This window comes from Acinonyx jubatus, chromosome C1 (genome assembly GCF_027475565.1).
Source record: "Acinonyx jubatus isolate Ajub_Pintada_27869175 chromosome C1, VMU_Ajub_asm_v1.0, whole genome shotgun sequence".
NCBI classification, from domain to species: domain Eukaryota; kingdom Metazoa; phylum Chordata; class Mammalia; order Carnivora; family Felidae; genus Acinonyx; species Acinonyx jubatus.
Genome location: NC_069381.1, coordinates 90,894,946 through 90,911,409, shown reverse-complemented (window position 1 = coordinate 90,911,409; position 16,464 = coordinate 90,894,946). Strand labels below are relative to the sequence as shown.

At 35.8% G+C, this 16,464-nt stretch overlaps 1 pseudogene; it reads left to right on the top strand.

Moving 5' to 3' along the window:
• Positions 1 to 16,464, top strand: part of LOC106974248 (calcium-binding mitochondrial carrier protein SCaMC-1-like) — a 49,566-nt pseudogene that overhangs the window by 30,595 nt on the left and 2,507 nt on the right.

The following is a 16,464-nucleotide window of genomic DNA, read 5'->3' as shown; positions in this document are numbered from 1 at the left end:
TGAATAGGATTGGTGGGAAGAATAGGAACAAGGTGTCTTGTTCCTGATCTTCAAGGAAAAGCTTTCAACCTTTAACCATCAAGTATTATGTTAGCTGTGGGCTTGTCATATATGGTCTTTAATATGTTGAGTTATATTCATTCTCTACCCAATTTTTTGATAGTTTTTTTTAATCATGAAAGGATGTTGAATTTTGTGAAATGCTTTTTCTGCATCTATTGATATGATCATATGATTTTTATCCCTAATTCTATTAATATGATGTCACATTTTTTGATTTGTGTATGTTGAACCATCTTTGCACCCCAGAAATAAATCCCATTTATCATGATCCTTTTAATGTGCTATTGAATTTTATCTGTTAATATTTTGTTGAGATTTTTGAATTTATATTCATCAGGAATATTGGCCTATAGTGTTCTTTTTTTGTAGTGTCCTTGTCTGGCTTTGGTATCAGGGTAATGCTGGTATTGTAAAAATTAGTTTGGAAGGTTCTATACTCTTCAGATTTTTAGTAGAGTTTGAAAATGATTGGTAGTAATTTTTCTTTAAATGTTCGTAGAATTCACTAGGGATGCCATCTGATCATGGGCTTTTATTTGTTGGGGGATTTTTGATTACTGATTCAGTCTGCTTTCTCATTGGTCTGTTTACATTTTCTTTTTCTTCATGATTCAGTCGTGTGGGGTACATTGTATGTACCTAGAGATTTATCCATTTCTGCTAGATTATGCAATTTATAGGTGTATAATTGTGCAGAGTAGTGTCTTACGACCCATTGTGTTTCTGTGGTATCCTTTATATTATCTCCTCTTTTGCTTCTGATTTTATTTGGGTTTTCTCTCTTTTTTTAGTTTAGCTAAAGGTTTCCCAATTTTGTTTATCTTTTCAAAATAACCAGCTATTAGTTTTGGTGATTTTTTTTTTTTTTTTTGCTTTGTTTTTGGTCTCTATTTCCTTCATTTCTGCTATGGTCTTTATTATTTCTTTCCTTCTTATAACTTTTGTCTTAGTTTGTTTTTCTTTTTCTAGTTCCTTAAGGTATAAATTTACATTGAGGTTTTTCCTGTTTCTTGAGGTAGGCCTGTATCACTATGAACTTCCCTCTAAGAACTGCTTCTGTTGCATGCCATAAGTTTTGGTATGTTGTGTTTCCATTTTCATTTGTCTCAAGATATTGTTTTGATTTCCCCTTTGATTTAATCTTTGACCCATTCAGAGGCCTTATTCTCTTCCTTATCTCCTTTATTTTTTGTATTTAAATATCCTGCATTTAAACATTTAACATATTTAAGTCAGTATCATTTAAAAAAAGTATAATCCTACTGATGTTCCCTCTAGCTACCTTATCTTTTTTACAGTCTTCATGGCTATACTTTCCATTTACTTCTCAACTAACTGGCTTTGCTTTTAGCACTTTATAAAAATTATTTTACCAAGCCAGTCTCCCAAATGTTAGTTCAATGTATATTTTCTAGATCTTACCACTCTCTCTTTTTAAATGTTCTCTTCAGCTGGTTTCCTTGACACTGCATTCTCCTGGTTTTCTTCCCACTTCTCTATCGTTACTTTTCCATATCTCTTGAGGATCTTCTTCCACGGTTTGTTTCTTATATGTTTTCTTCTATGTTCTATTTTAAGCTTTCTTTACGTCTCATTCTGTACATTTTCTTTCCTAGGCAGTCCCACTTACTCTTCCATCTAGAGCATACCTTCCTTCTGCATGTACAAGCATTCATTGGACATCAATTGAGACACCTCAAACATAAACACAACATCATCTGTTCCCTAGACCTTCTTTTTCCATTTCGCTGAATGGTGTCATTAACTTCCTAGTTGCCCAAACCAGAAATGTCAACATTATTCTGAGGTCTTGAGCTTTTCTTTATCCTCCTTCCATCCCTGTATACAGTCTTGCAGTTCTTAGAATATGCAGTATCTTTGAAGAAATTATTTCCTTTGCCTAGAACATTCCCTAGGTTAATGCCTACTTCTATAGGGAGATAGTAGAGTGTGATAGACAAGAAGTTAACCTTTGAGGTCAGAATACCTGGATTCATATTGCTTTGCTACTTCTAAGTCACTTTGTGTGGAAAATGTTCCCTGACAGTTCCACTCATCTCTCCCCCCTGCCAAAAAAAGATTCTATACTCTATTCAGTGTCTCTATATTATGTTATTTTTTTAATGTTTATTTATTTATTTTGAGAGAGAGTGTGTGTGTGAGCAGGGGAGTGGCAGACAGAGAGGGAGACACAGAATCTGAAGCAGGCTTCAGGCTCTGAGCTGTCAGCACAGAGCCCAACATGGGGCTTAAACCCACAAACTGTGAGATCATGACCTGAGCTAAAGTTGGACACTTAACTGACTGAGCCACCCAGGCACCCCTGTATTATGTTCTTAAGACATTTTTTTTTGCTACCCTTATTATTGTACTTATTCCTCTGTATTATAATTGCTTGTTTCCTTTCCTGTTTTTCTCATTATACTATAAACTCCCAGAGGGAAGAAAGTAACTTTTGAACCATAATATTATGAATGCACAGCCCAGCACGTGGCATGTTAATTTATTAGTTCAACACCTATTTACTGAGCACACTTATCTACATAGACCAAGGTGCAAGGTTGACAACAGTGAGCAAGAAAGACTAGTTTGCAGCTCTTATCAGGATTAATTTCTAAAGGAGGAAGCAACCAATAGATAGAAATGAACTAATTAAAATTGTGCTAAGTGTTAGAGAAGAATTCATGGAAAGAGCAACAGAGGATTGTTCTAGGTAGAGGGGAGATCAAGTACAATGGTTTTGAGGTGGAATGGTGTTTGGAAAGGGGGCATTCAATGAATGAATAAACTGAAGGTGGGAAAACTAAGAACCAGAGAAGTGACTTGTCCACCATGATTGACAAGTAATGGAACCTAGATCCCCTGAGTCCAGTGTGATGCTCTTTCCAGAGAGTCACACTGCCTCAACATTTAGCAAAAACCGACAAGCTTAGCAAAAGCATGTATGATTACTGAAAAGAAAGTGAAATGCAAAACTTGTCAGAGTTCAGATTTTTAAAAAGAAAATTGTCATTTGAGGAAAGAATTGATGTCAGTAATAAAGAAATTAAAGCATATAAAATGCTGCTCTTGAATTCTGACTTAGGTAAGTACACAGTGGAATTTGAGAGAATTTTAAATAAAGTAAAGAAACTTAATTAAGCATTTATTCCTTACCTATTGTGTGGCAGGCACTGTGGTGTGTTACTAGGACGTGGTCACTGCACTGATTATTTACATTTTTCATGGAAGAGATTAAATAGTTTGATAATTTAAAATTAATAACTCTAATGGTAATTGATTTTACAGATTTTAAACCTATATGTGAATGTATTATTGAAAATCATTTGGTCTAGTACAAGTGCTGAGAAAATTGTCAGTCTTCATTAACAGGCCATGAGATATGAAAAAAAAATCTTTGGGTTTTTGGTCTTTGTAAAAAGTTATCTTTTTAATTTATCAAGTGGTTATACTTTTCCTTATTATGTAATTCATATTTATATCGTATCAGATAATTGACATAGGGGAGAGTATATCTATTCCAGATGAATTTACTGAGCAAGAGAAGCGTTCTGGAGATTGGTGGAGGCATTTGGTGGCAGCAGGTATAGCCGGGACAGTTGCAAGGACATGCACGGCACCTTTTGACCGCTTGAAAGTCATGATGCAGGTAGATTGCACACTTTACCCCTTAAGCATTAACATAACTTGAAAAACCCTCCTTAATTTTCAAAAGGAAATATTTTGACACATTTCATCCTATTTCCCATTAAAGTTTTACTTTTTCTGAAAATGTAAATTTTCTTATTTCAATATTAAAAGATTTCTTAATTTTCTTACAGATGCTTGTGTGCTATTTGAATTAGTTTTTATTGGAAATAATAATAGAACACTCTGTTAGAGGTTTTTTTTTCCCCAGAAATATAACTAAATCTACCAAAGAAGTGATAAGACACCACTAGTCTTATTTATTGGTTATCTTTAGACTCTAGCACCTACATAATAACACGGGTGTATTCTACTAATGAAGTGTTAGGCATATTTCTAAGAACTGGAAAATAAGTTACTTAAAGTTTACTAGTGGCTGATACTTCACTAGAGGTAATGTCAAATTATTTTTATTTTACCGAGTAAGGATTGTCAATGATAGTTTTAAAGTAGTGCATAGTTTAGTCTGTTAACTATCATAATTCAAATTTAATATTTGCAGAATACTTTCTTTGCAAGGATATAAAAATTTATAATTCACAGTCTAGTGAGTTTAAATTTGTAATTAAACTTACATACTGGATGTTGTTTTGTCTTTTGTTTTTTTGGTAACATTGGTGACATTTGGTAATGGATTATGAATAGTGTTTTTTGGTTGATGGCTGATCTTGTTACTCTTAGAAAATCTTATTTCTGACAGACTCAGATGTACACGTTGGGAGCTCTCAGAGGGGATAGCTCCCATCTCCTGACAATCTATTCCTGCTATTTTCCTTTGGCTTCCTTCCTTCTCTTGCCAAATGTTTACCATATTCTATGGCCTCTTCCTTATTTTTCTTAGTATGCTATCTCTTCAGAGCCATCATTTGTGTTGCAGGACACATGGAACAATGAGATAACTGAATCTCGGGCACTTGGGTCCTGGGTTTCATGCCAGCCCTGAACAAAGCTTCAGGGGCTTTCTGACAACATGTTGGGGGACATCATCTTCTACAGAGAGAATGAAAAGTTTGCAGATCCTGCTACCTCTTATGGGTGCTAGGTGAAGAGGCACAGTAGTAGCAGCCTAGGAATATCCTCCCATTTTTTCACAATAACCAAGTTTAGAACACTCAGATCTGTATCCACAATGCAACCCTGAACATATTTGCACTTTCTTTCTCCAGCTCTTCTGCATGTATAGCAGGAATGCCTCTTACTAAGTAGCAGTATATATGAATAATTTATATACTGTTTTTTGTTCTTGTAATGAACAGGATAATGTGAGCATGTTTTCATGTTATTTCAGATATTCTTCAAATATTTCAAATATTTGTGTATTCTTCAAATACAGGTTTTAATGACTGTATTATTTCAAGTGGATATGTCCTATTATTTTTTTTTTTCTATTCTTGGACATGTAGGTGGTTTTAAAATTCTTTTAAAATTATAATTCATAATAGTTCATAATGACTAACATCATTGTTTATGAATATTTTTATCATATTTAGGATGATTTATTTAGAAATAGTTCCTAGAAATTAAGTAATGATTTGAAGCTGTGTGGGTGCACGTGCTTAGTGTTAAATTCTTTTCCAGACTTCTTCCCATAGGAGGTGAGAATACCCATTTCACCCTGCTCTCCCATTATTATTCTCTTATATCATAGCCAGGAGGGTATTTTATTGTTTTAGTTTTCACTCTCTTAAAAATAACATTTTTCTTATTATAAAATAAAACATTAGGAAAATGGGAAAATAAAGAAAAGTATAAAGGGGGACATTAAAATGACCTGTAATCCTTGTGTATTAGTCTGCCAGGGATGCTGTAACAAAATATCACATACTGACTGGCTTACACAACCAAATTTTATTGTCTCACAGTTTTGGAGGCTAGAAATCTGAGATCAAGGTGTTGGCACCTTCTGAGGGCACTGAGGAAAGGATCTGTTCCAGGCCTTTCTCCTTGGCTTGGAGATGACTGTCTTTTCTCTGTGTCTCTTCACATTGTCTTCCCTCTCTACATATTTCTGTGTCCAAATTTCCTCATTTTATAAGGATACTAATCATATTAGATTTTAGAGCCCACTTTAAGACCTTACTTTAATTTGATTATCTGTATAAAGACCTTGTCTTCAAATAAGGTCACATTCTGAGGTAATGGGCATTAGGACTTCAACATATAAATTTTAGGGGGACGCAGTTCATCCCACAATACCTTGCTACCCAGAAGTATCCACTTTTGAAAGTTTGACATATTCTCATCCATTCCTTTTTAAGTGCATATTTCAGTGTACTTTTTAATAATCTTGTGATATATTAGCAACAACACATTTTGTGTGTGTAAAAATTTTCTGGTAAGTCATTCCTGTTTTCTTTAAGTTGTTCTTTTCTTTGATATATGAGATTAAAGTATGTATTTGGTAAAGCAAAAGAATTAATATATCAATTTTGTATGTCTCCAAACAAAAATGAAAATGGTATTGAATATCATAGATATTGATATTTATATTTATGTATCATTATTTTATTAGCAATAATAACATCATTGTCATATTACCAACAAAATCAATTAAAAAATAAATTTCCTGTTCATTTCTAGGTTCATAGTTTAAAGTCAAGGAGACTGAGATTGATTGGTGGGTTTGAGCAGATGGCAAAAGAAGGAGGAATTCATTCTCTTTGGCGGGGGAATGGTGTAAATGTTTTTAAAATTGCACCTGAGACAACACTCAAGATTGGGGCCTATGAACAGGTAAAATGTTACTTCTTGTGGAATTTTATGATAAAGATCAGGTTTTAAATTTAATTAAAAAATTTAGACTTTCATGAGAGAGAAAACTGGCATGTGCACAAGCAGTAGATATCATTGTGTAAATGATACCTTGAAGATATTGTGGGTTTGGTTCTGGATCACTGCAATAAAGGGAGTCAAATATGTTTTTGGTTTCCCGGTGCATATGAAAGTTATGTGGTCTATTTAGTGTGCAATAGCATTGTATCTAAAACAAAAATAAAAAACAAAAACAAAAAAAAAAACAACTATGTATTTACTCTAAGTAAAAGTACTTTATAAGCATCATCTGAACTTTTAGTGAGTTCTAATCTTTTTGCAAATGGAAGATCTTGCTTTTATGGGTATGGTTGCTAACTGATTAGGGTGGTGGTTGCTGAAGGTTGGGGTGGCTGTGGCAATTTCTTGAAATAAGACAGCAATGAAGTTTGCCCCATTGATGAACTCTTCTTTTCATGAACATTTTCTATGTAGCATGTGATGCTGTTTATTAGCATTTTACCCACAGTAGAACTTTTTTCGAAATAGAGTCAATCCTGTCAAACTTGCCACTGCTTTATCAACTAACTTTATATAATAGTCTAAATCCTTTGTTGTCATTTTAACAGACTTCACAGCATCTTCACCAGGAGTAGATTCCATCGCAAGGAAACACTTTTTTTTGTTCTTCTATCAGAAGAAACTTTATCTGTGAAAGTTTTCTAATGAAATTACAGCAGTTCAGTCCCATCTTCAGGCTCCACTTCTGATTCTAGTTTTCTTGCTGTTTCCATCACATCTGCAGTTACTTCCTGCACTGAAGTCTGTAGCCCCTTCTTCCAAACTCCTATTAATTGATTAATTGATATTTTGACCTCTTCCCATGAATCATGAAAATTCTTAATGACATCTAGAAAGGTGAATCCTTTCCCGAAGGTTTTCTGTTTACTTTCTGTAGATCTGTCAGAGGAATCTATGGCAGCTATAGTCCCCTGCTGTCAACACTGAGACAGTCATCTTTGGGTCTTTCAACAAGGACTCCCTTCTTCTCTGAGAAACATAGTCTACTGGTAGGTTCTCCAGGCATGATAAAATTCATTGTAATATTTCTACCTTCATGAGTCTGCTGAACCCTTCCTCAACAATCTGTCAAGACTTTAACATCTCTATCTCATTTGCTGCCAGCTGTAGTTGTGTCCAAGCTTTAAAGAGCAGTCCCAGTAGCATATTCCAACTGGCTTTAGGAGTCCTGTGTCATGAGAGAGTGTTCCACATCAGTAAAGTCTTCTCTATCCAGCATTACATCCCACCTCTCATATCCCCCCGGTCAGTACTCTTGTGATCCACTCTCACACCATTCCCTTGGTTCCTTCCAGCCCATAGTAGCCAGGTCCTTGGGCTGTCTGAGGACTGACCCTATATAAGTTATTGGTTGAGAGGCAGTAAGAGGCAATCATAGGTGGGACAGACTGTGGGAAAAGCAAACATCCTCTTGTTAGGTATCTGCCTTTTTGAGGCCTTTACATTGCCTCTGGACAAAGAGAAGCTTCTCTGCTCTAGAATTAGGAAGGAGGCAACTTTTTGCCAAATTGGAGGTGCTAGAGACTACATTTTCTAGGCATATACATCCAAATGTCCCCATCCCATGTGTCAGGGTCTTACTCCTCCCCAGCGAGGGTCTTCACTTTACCATAGGAGACCTTTTGAGACTCTACATGGTTTCCTTAGTAACTGTTACCTTTACATTTATATCCTGGGCCTGATTTGTAGTTATCCATGAGCCTCTCTTTAAATGCTTATATGAAGGCCTTACGGTGTTCATAATATGATTTAAGGTGACAATCAGCTGATCTAACCTTGACATTATCTTCCTTCAAAGTATCTAAGACATGGGGTGCCTGGGTGGCTCAGACGATTAAGCATCCGACTTCAGCTCAGGTCATGATCTCATGGTTTGTGGGTTTGAGCCCCGTATCAGGCTCTGTGCTGGATTCTGTGTTGCCCTCTCTCTCTGCCCCTCTCACACTTGCACTCTGTCTCTCTCTCAAAAATAAATAATTAAAAAAAAAGGATCTAAGACATGATGAATCACTAAACTCTACACCTGAAAATAATACCACACTATATGTTAGCTAACTTGAATTTAAGTAAAATCTTGGAAGGAAAAAGAAAATAAGAAAAAACAAACAAAAACCGCAAAAAACAAAGTTTCTAAGACAGTGAATTAGAGCCAGCCACCTCTACAATCTTGTAATTTTCCCCGTGCTGTTCAAGTATTAGGGCAACTGCATAATATAATGCTTTGCTGCCTATGAATATCTCATCCCAACCCACCATGACTATGAATCTTAGTAATTGTAATGCCATAGCTTACCATAGATTATCATCATCCCATTTACCAACCAAGATCCCATAATTGTCCAGTAACTGGTGAGTGATCCACTCTCTATGTCTACTTTCTAGGACCACTTTTCAAAGAACCAGCTTTTCAAAGAACCAGCTTTTGATTTTATTGATTTTCTCTATTGATTTCCTATTTTCAATTTCATTGCTTTCTGTTCTAATTCTTATTACATATTTTCTTCTGCTTACTTTGGATTTAATTTTCTCTTCTTTTTCTAGTTTTCTAAGGTGGAAACTTAGATTATTGATTTTTAGGTCTTTGTTCTTTTTTAATATATGTATTCAATGCTATACATTTCCCTCTAGTACTGCTTCCGACTCCTTTTGATAAATTGTGTTTTTATTTTCATTTGGTTCAAAATACTTTAAAATTCCTCCTGAGGTTTCCTTTTCGGCTTGTGTGTTATTTAGAAGTGTGTTTTTAAATCTCCACATATTTTGGTAAATTTGGTAGATATTTTAAAAATAATTTTTCTGTTACTGATTTCTAACTTTATTCCACTGTGGTCTCAGAGCAGCCATTGTGTGCTTTCCATTCTTTAAAATTTTTGTTTTTAATGTTTATTTAGTTTTGAGAGAGAGAGAGACAGAGAGAGACAGATCTCAGGTGGGAGAGGGAGACATAGAATCCGAAGCAGGCTCCAAGCTCTGAGCTGTCAGCACAGAGACCCATGGGGGCTTGAACTCAGAAGCTGTGAGATCATGACCTAAGCCGAAGTTGGACGCTTAACTAACTGAGCTATCCAGGCATCTCCATTCTTTTAAATTTGTTAAGGTGTGTGTAATGGCCCAGAATGTGGTCTTTATTGGTGAATGTTCCATGTGAGCTTGAGAAGAATGTGTACTCTGCTATTCTTGGATGAAACAATCTGGATGTCAGTTATATACAGTTGATTGATGGTGGTGTTGAGTTCAGTTATGTCATTACTGTATTTAAAGTGGATTTCTTATAGATAACATATACTCTGACAATTTCTGTCTTTCAATTGGTGCATAGGGCCACTTTTGAAGTAATACCAACTGTTTTAATTTGGGTTCCCCCTCTCCCCCCAGACAGAGTCTGGGTACAGCTAGCTTATTTGTGAAGAAGCAGGGACAGTGAGACATGGAAGGAAGAAAAGCCAATATAAGGATACATAAATGAGGTTTCAGCTATAGGAAATAGGGGCTTGATTCTGAGGGAACTTCTAGGAAGTATACAGAATGGTTCTCAGAATTATCTGCCTGAAAGAAGAGAGCTGAGCTATTTATCTGCCAGTTTATATCCCATATTATATGAGGATTGCTCTTATGACTTTAACTTCCCCAGACTTCTGGGCTGGACAGTCTCCTACACCTTCAGAGAAGGCCCTGAGGCAGCAAAACAGAGAGATGAAAGGCTTTTCTTTTTGATGGTGTTCTGTCAGTGAAGTGAGTCTGTGAGTCTGTACCGAACTGTCCAAATGTGATGCAGAGCTCTGGAAGTGTCTGCCATGGCCAGGTGTCTGCCTGCTTACATTTGGGGGCCTGAGAATTGCTTTAGAGATCAATGGAACATAGGGTCTTGTAGGCTTTGCTTATGGGTTTTCTAGCATACAATTGTTTCAGAAGTTTCTTAGACTTCTTCTCTGTTTGTTTCTAGTCAATACCACATAGCATAACCACATCCAAAAATCTCTTCTCTGGTATTTTATTTTCTAGCTCCTGTGCTTAGTCATTCCCCTTCTGTCTCATTTTTATAGTAGCCTATGTTGATGTGAACTGAAACAATAAACTGAAATCAAATGACAGAGCCCCTAATATGATTTTTTTCAGATAGGCAAGTGCTTTAGGACAATCTTATTTCCTTCTGTTGGGGTACAGAAGCAGGTGGCCTTTCCAACTTGGAAACCCACCATTCTTGAATACAAAGCCAGGCTAAGAAAACTCCCTTAGCAGAGCTCCATTCCCTCCCATTTCTGCTTGCAAACTGGCTTTGGAGAGCAGAAAAGCAGAGAGATACATTACCTCATATCTTATAGATTGTGCCAAAAGCAGCAAGGAGCATGCAACACTGACCAATATTCTGAGATTTTACTATCAGTTTTCCTAGAACTTCAGGCTCAAAAAGCACACCGTCTGCCTTCCACATTATCACAGCAGACGCTTTATCAAGCATTTCCACAAAGCATTAGAAAGATCATCATCTGCTTAGACTGTAATATCTGTGTCCTAACAATAAAGCCAGTGCCACATATTTTAGGTTTTATTTATGGTAGTACCCTACATCTAGTAACCAATTTCCGTTCTTGTTGGGGTTCATTCTAAGCTGTTTTAACAAACAGATTCCAAAACACAACAACTTAAATGAGATACAGGCAAGTGGTCCATGGCTAACAGCACATCTCTGCTATCTTCAATGCCTGGCTTCAGAGGTTGCTTCCATCTTTGCCATTCCTGAGGTGGAGGAAAGAGGTGTCCAGGACAGACAACTTGAAGAAGATGTCAGAATTTGCACACTCAGCTTCTCCTCATATCTCTTTGGCTAAAATTAGCCACTTAGCCACACAACCTAATTGCAAGAAAGAAGAGGGAAATGTAGTTGGCAACTGAGTCAGCTGTGCTACTAAAAGGAAGAAGAAGGTGGTGGGTGCTAGGTGCTGGGAACATGTAGCAGTCTCTGCCTTCACTGAATCAATCACACTTTCTGATGGGAGTTACTGATTTGAGAACCAGAGTTAGTTGAATTATATTGATGATAGACCTCTAGGAAAAGCAAACAGGAAGACATCTTACCTAACAGGTGACAAGATAATCAGTTTGCTAAGGCTGTCTTGGATCCTAAATGAGTTTAGTTTCAGTCTCCATGAAATTTGACTTACTTTACTTCCTGCGAAGCCTGACCTTTACGCTATTGTTTTCCTTATTTCCACATGTGTTATTGCAATAACCTCCCTGCTGTTTAAGCTAACCAGAGTAAACCATTGTTCCTTGTAACAAAAGGAGCCTCTCATGTTAAGTTACTATTCTTGATTATCCAGTAACCAAGCAATATTAAGTACCTTGCATATCTAAGACATGGGGCTAAAAAGAGGTAACAGATGCAATTTCTGTCCCTTTTTGTCATTTGCATGCCCTTTATGAAATAGTACATTCATTAATAAGCTTACGTGATTTAATGTTACTAACTCATTCTGTGGGGAAGAAAAAGGAAAAAGGAGGTCAAATAGAGAAGTCTTACTTATTATTTTAGACAACTAATTGCGTAAAAATTAAAATCAAGTATTTCTCTAGATGCTAATGATGCTAATGCTATTGCATAAAAATTAAAATCAACTATTTCTCTAGATGCTAGTGTCTGGAATACTTTCTCAAATAATTTTATATTACTAATTAACATTATAAACTTAGAAACAATATATGGATATATATATATGTATATATATATTCCATTTCAGTAATATTATATATTTCAATGCTTTTATTTATACAGTATAAAAAATGGCTTAGTTTTGATGGTGCTAAAATAGGAATTACTGAGAGATTTGTATCTGGCTCATTGGCTGGTACAACTGCCCAGACCTGTATTTACCCCATGGAGGTATGTATTATTATAAAACTGTAAGTAAAGTAATGTTTTCAGTGCAAATTATAACTTCTTAAAGTAAATGAATCCCAGATCAGGATTTTGTACAATAAACAGCTTTCTAGGTACAGGATTTAAATCTCACACTAGTGAGTGTTAGTTGGACCTAGTAAATGTTTTCTTTTGTTTATTTAGGATCAAGGTAGTGTTGTAGACCTATCAAGAAGATACATACATGTATCAAGAAGAAAAAAAATTCATTGATTGCTTGCTTGATTGATAGAATCACTGAATCATTAATCATGTCAAATTTGTATTGCATAGTCACTAAGTTTAAGGCATTTTTCTAGATCCAGAGATAAGTCAGATAGGCATTTTGGTCAGTCTATAAGAGGAGATAAAAATGCACATCAATAATCATGATTTGGTCATTTGGTCAGTCTAGAAGAGGAGATAAAAATGTACATCAATAACAATGATCCATAATAGAAAATTTGAATTCTAGAAGAGAGATCAATATGAAGTACTATGGAAATTTAGGGGGGGGAGAAATGATTTCCAGTTAGTGATTTCATGAAAGACATAAATAGAATATGTGAGTTTGGCTTAAATTTTGGACATTTAGAGTTAATGAGGAAGAGCATTTTAGGTGGAAATAATGACTTAAAGGAATGGAGGCAAAGGAGCAGATTTTTAGGTTTGGACTGGACACTGGATGATACCATAGATAATGGGTTGGAGGCAGATCAGAAAGGCTCTTGAATGCAATGTAAGAAATATAATTTTAATGTCTTAAAAAATAAGAAGCCATTAAAGACTTTGGAAGCTGAAATATAATCTTGGTGAAGTTTTCTAGAGTGAGGGAGACGTGAGATGACGATAAACAAGATACTGCCATCATTTGGGGAGTGATGGTAAAGACTTGGAGTATGACATTGACTGGAGGAAACTGAGTCCTTTTAGAGTTGTCACAAGAACTGACAGCACGAGATGTGGCAGGAAGGAGAGAGGGAAAGGAAGAAGGTGAAGCTCTGTCTGGGTTCTGTGCTTAAGTGTTTAGGAGAGTTACATCTGAGTTACACCTCTAATGGAGTTTGAGAGTGGTAGAAGTGGCCCAGGTGGTGAGAGATGATGAGTTCAGGTTTGCACATATTTGAGTTTTTGTTGGACAACCAGGTTATGATTTTCAGCAGGCAGTTGCAAATGTGATACTTGAGAGATTTCAAGTCTTGATGTGTCATCTGCAAAGAAGTGCTAGTTAAAACCATGAGATTACTTAGAAAAAAGTAGTGTGTGGTGCTTTCTTTTCTTTTCTTTTCTTTTCTTTTCTTTTTTTTTTACACTGAGAAGAAAACTTTGGAGAAGACCTTAATTTAGGGAGTGAGTGGGGAAAGAAACCTACCAGTGAAGCAGACAGAAAAGATTTACTTGGGTAAGAAAGGAGTGAGTTCACTGCCGTGGAGAGGGCAGAGAGTTTTAAAAATGGGATTTTTCAAAGTGTGCCTCCTACAGAGAACTTCTTCAAGCAAAGCCTTCCAACTCATGGCTCAGAGGCAGCTCCAACAAGATAACACAATTTGCCCAATCAAGAAAAAGTTTATGCTGTTTTTTGTCTTGGCTGTTTTGGAGAGCCATTTCTCTAAGTATATATGGAGCTCCCTTACATTAAATTAATGGAATTTAAGAGAACAGGAGTGTTCTATAAGGAGAACTGCATAGGAATGTTGATCACAGACAGACTACTGAAGCCTACTATTGCCCCCATAGCTCCTGTTATGTTATTACTTTATGGGCACAAAATGAGCCCGTCATATCTAATAATTATAGTTAATACACTTCACTGTTAACAAGAGTTCTTAGAGTATGTATTTTAAATATACACAAAAATTTTTTTTTCCATATTGGTTCTTCACTTTAACATGACCATTTACTTTTGTTAAACTTGGAATTTGTCTACAGTTGCTTTATTTTGAAGCAATAATGTTACCTCAGATGAGTTTGTTTTAGAATATGTTACCTTACAGCACATTAAGGAGGTTTGGACAGATGTTATCCATCAAAACCACAGTGATTAATTGTATTTTCCTATTTAAATGATTTTTTAAAACTCTGTACTGTGTCAACTGTTTATAATTAAAAGTCAGTTAGAGAGGGAGTGGCTGGGTGGCTCAGTCCATTAAGCATCTGACTCTATTTCAGGTTTGGTCATGATCTCATGGTTTGTGAGATCTCATGATTTGTGATCTCATCGTTTGTGAGGTTTCTGAGCAGACGGTGTGGACAGCATGGAACCTACTTGGGATTCTCTCTCACTCTCCCTCTCTCTGCCCTTCCTGCCTCTCTTAAGTAAATAAATAAATATTTAAAAAAATAGCCGGGGCACCTGGGTGGCTCATTTGGTTAAACATCCAACTCTTGGTTTTGGCTCAGGTCATGATCTCATGACTCATGAGTTCAAACCCTGTATGGAGCTCTGTGCAGATAAGCGCAGAGCCTGCTTGGGATTCTGTCTCCCTGTCTCTCTGCACCTCCCCCACTTATGCACTCTCTCTGTCTCTCTGTATCAAAAATAAATAAACATTAAAAAAATAGTCAATTAGGGAGAGGTTAAAATCATTATTTAAAATTGCTTTCTTTTTGTATTTCTATGATAGTAAAAATTGTAATATAATACAGTTTACTGAATTTCTAGATGAGTTGAGTGAATAAATTTTTATAATATTATTCACATTTAGGTTCTAAAGACCAGAATGATTCTTGGTGAAACTGGACAGTATTCTGGGATTATTGATTGTGGCAAGAAGCTTCTGAAACAAGAAGGTGTTAGAACCTTTTTCAAAGGTTATATTCCTAACTTTCTAGGTATTCTACCTTATACAGGCATAGATTTGGCTGTTTATGAGGTGAATTTATTCTCATTACTATGACATTATGTGTTAGATTTGAAAATTTGGTATAATAATAGTCTTCATTCTAAAAATCAGATTATAAATGACTTTACATGGAATAGCTTCTGATAGAAGTTTGGTTGAATTGAATGCTTTTATTTGGCTTGCTTTTCATTTTATATATTAGTTGTCTTGTATTCTAATAATAACTTTTTGTTTGGTATTTCTTTGTTAATTTGGTTTCAGTGATAATAATTATAGACCTAAATGCTGATAAAATATTGGTTCTCAACTCTAGATGCATATCAGAATCACCTCTTTAAAAAATAAGATTCTTGGACTACATCTAAGATCTTCTGATTTAACTATTCTGGGGGGAGGCCTAGGGTTTAGGTTTTTTACTCTCTAGAAGAATCTGATGTACAGTTAAAATTGAGAAAGCTGAGATATTACTGCCCCATTATGAAAATGAGAATCGAGGGAAGGAGTAATAGGGGGCTCCAGTGGGGGCAGCGGGGGGGCAGACAGCATGGAGACAGGCCAAATATCCTAATAGTGTAGTGCTTGCTGATCAGGTAGGGTTCCAGGTTATTCCCCTTCCAACCAATCATTTCATTTTTATGACCATACATGTGTTTTAGATAGACTCTCTTAACAATATATACCATTTGGTCATAAGAACCAGGTGAGAGTAAGTGACTAGCAGAACTTCAATTCATTCTCAGTGCAGGAAGGACAGTTCTGTAGCCACGGGCCCAGTGGTATTTTTGGCAGGTGGTACCACCATCATACAAAAGATAGCCAATTTTGTTTAGCAATTAAAAAAATGTACATACCTTTTATAGAAGCTTAAAGTATTGAATACGATAGCATGTATTTCTTTTCTTCTTTGTTGTCTTGCATCTTATTAAAATGCCTTTATTGCTCCTGTTTATGTTGGGCTCCCTCCATTCTTTTATTTTTATCGTTCAATATCTTTTGCTTTCTTGCCAGATTGACATTGCATATTTCTCTTTTTATTGTTGCATGACTAATAAATGCACTGAGTAAAGACATTTTGAAATGTATTTTTGTCAGAAGCATCAAATTATACATTTCATAATAGTTGCCTCAGTATAATGTAAAGCT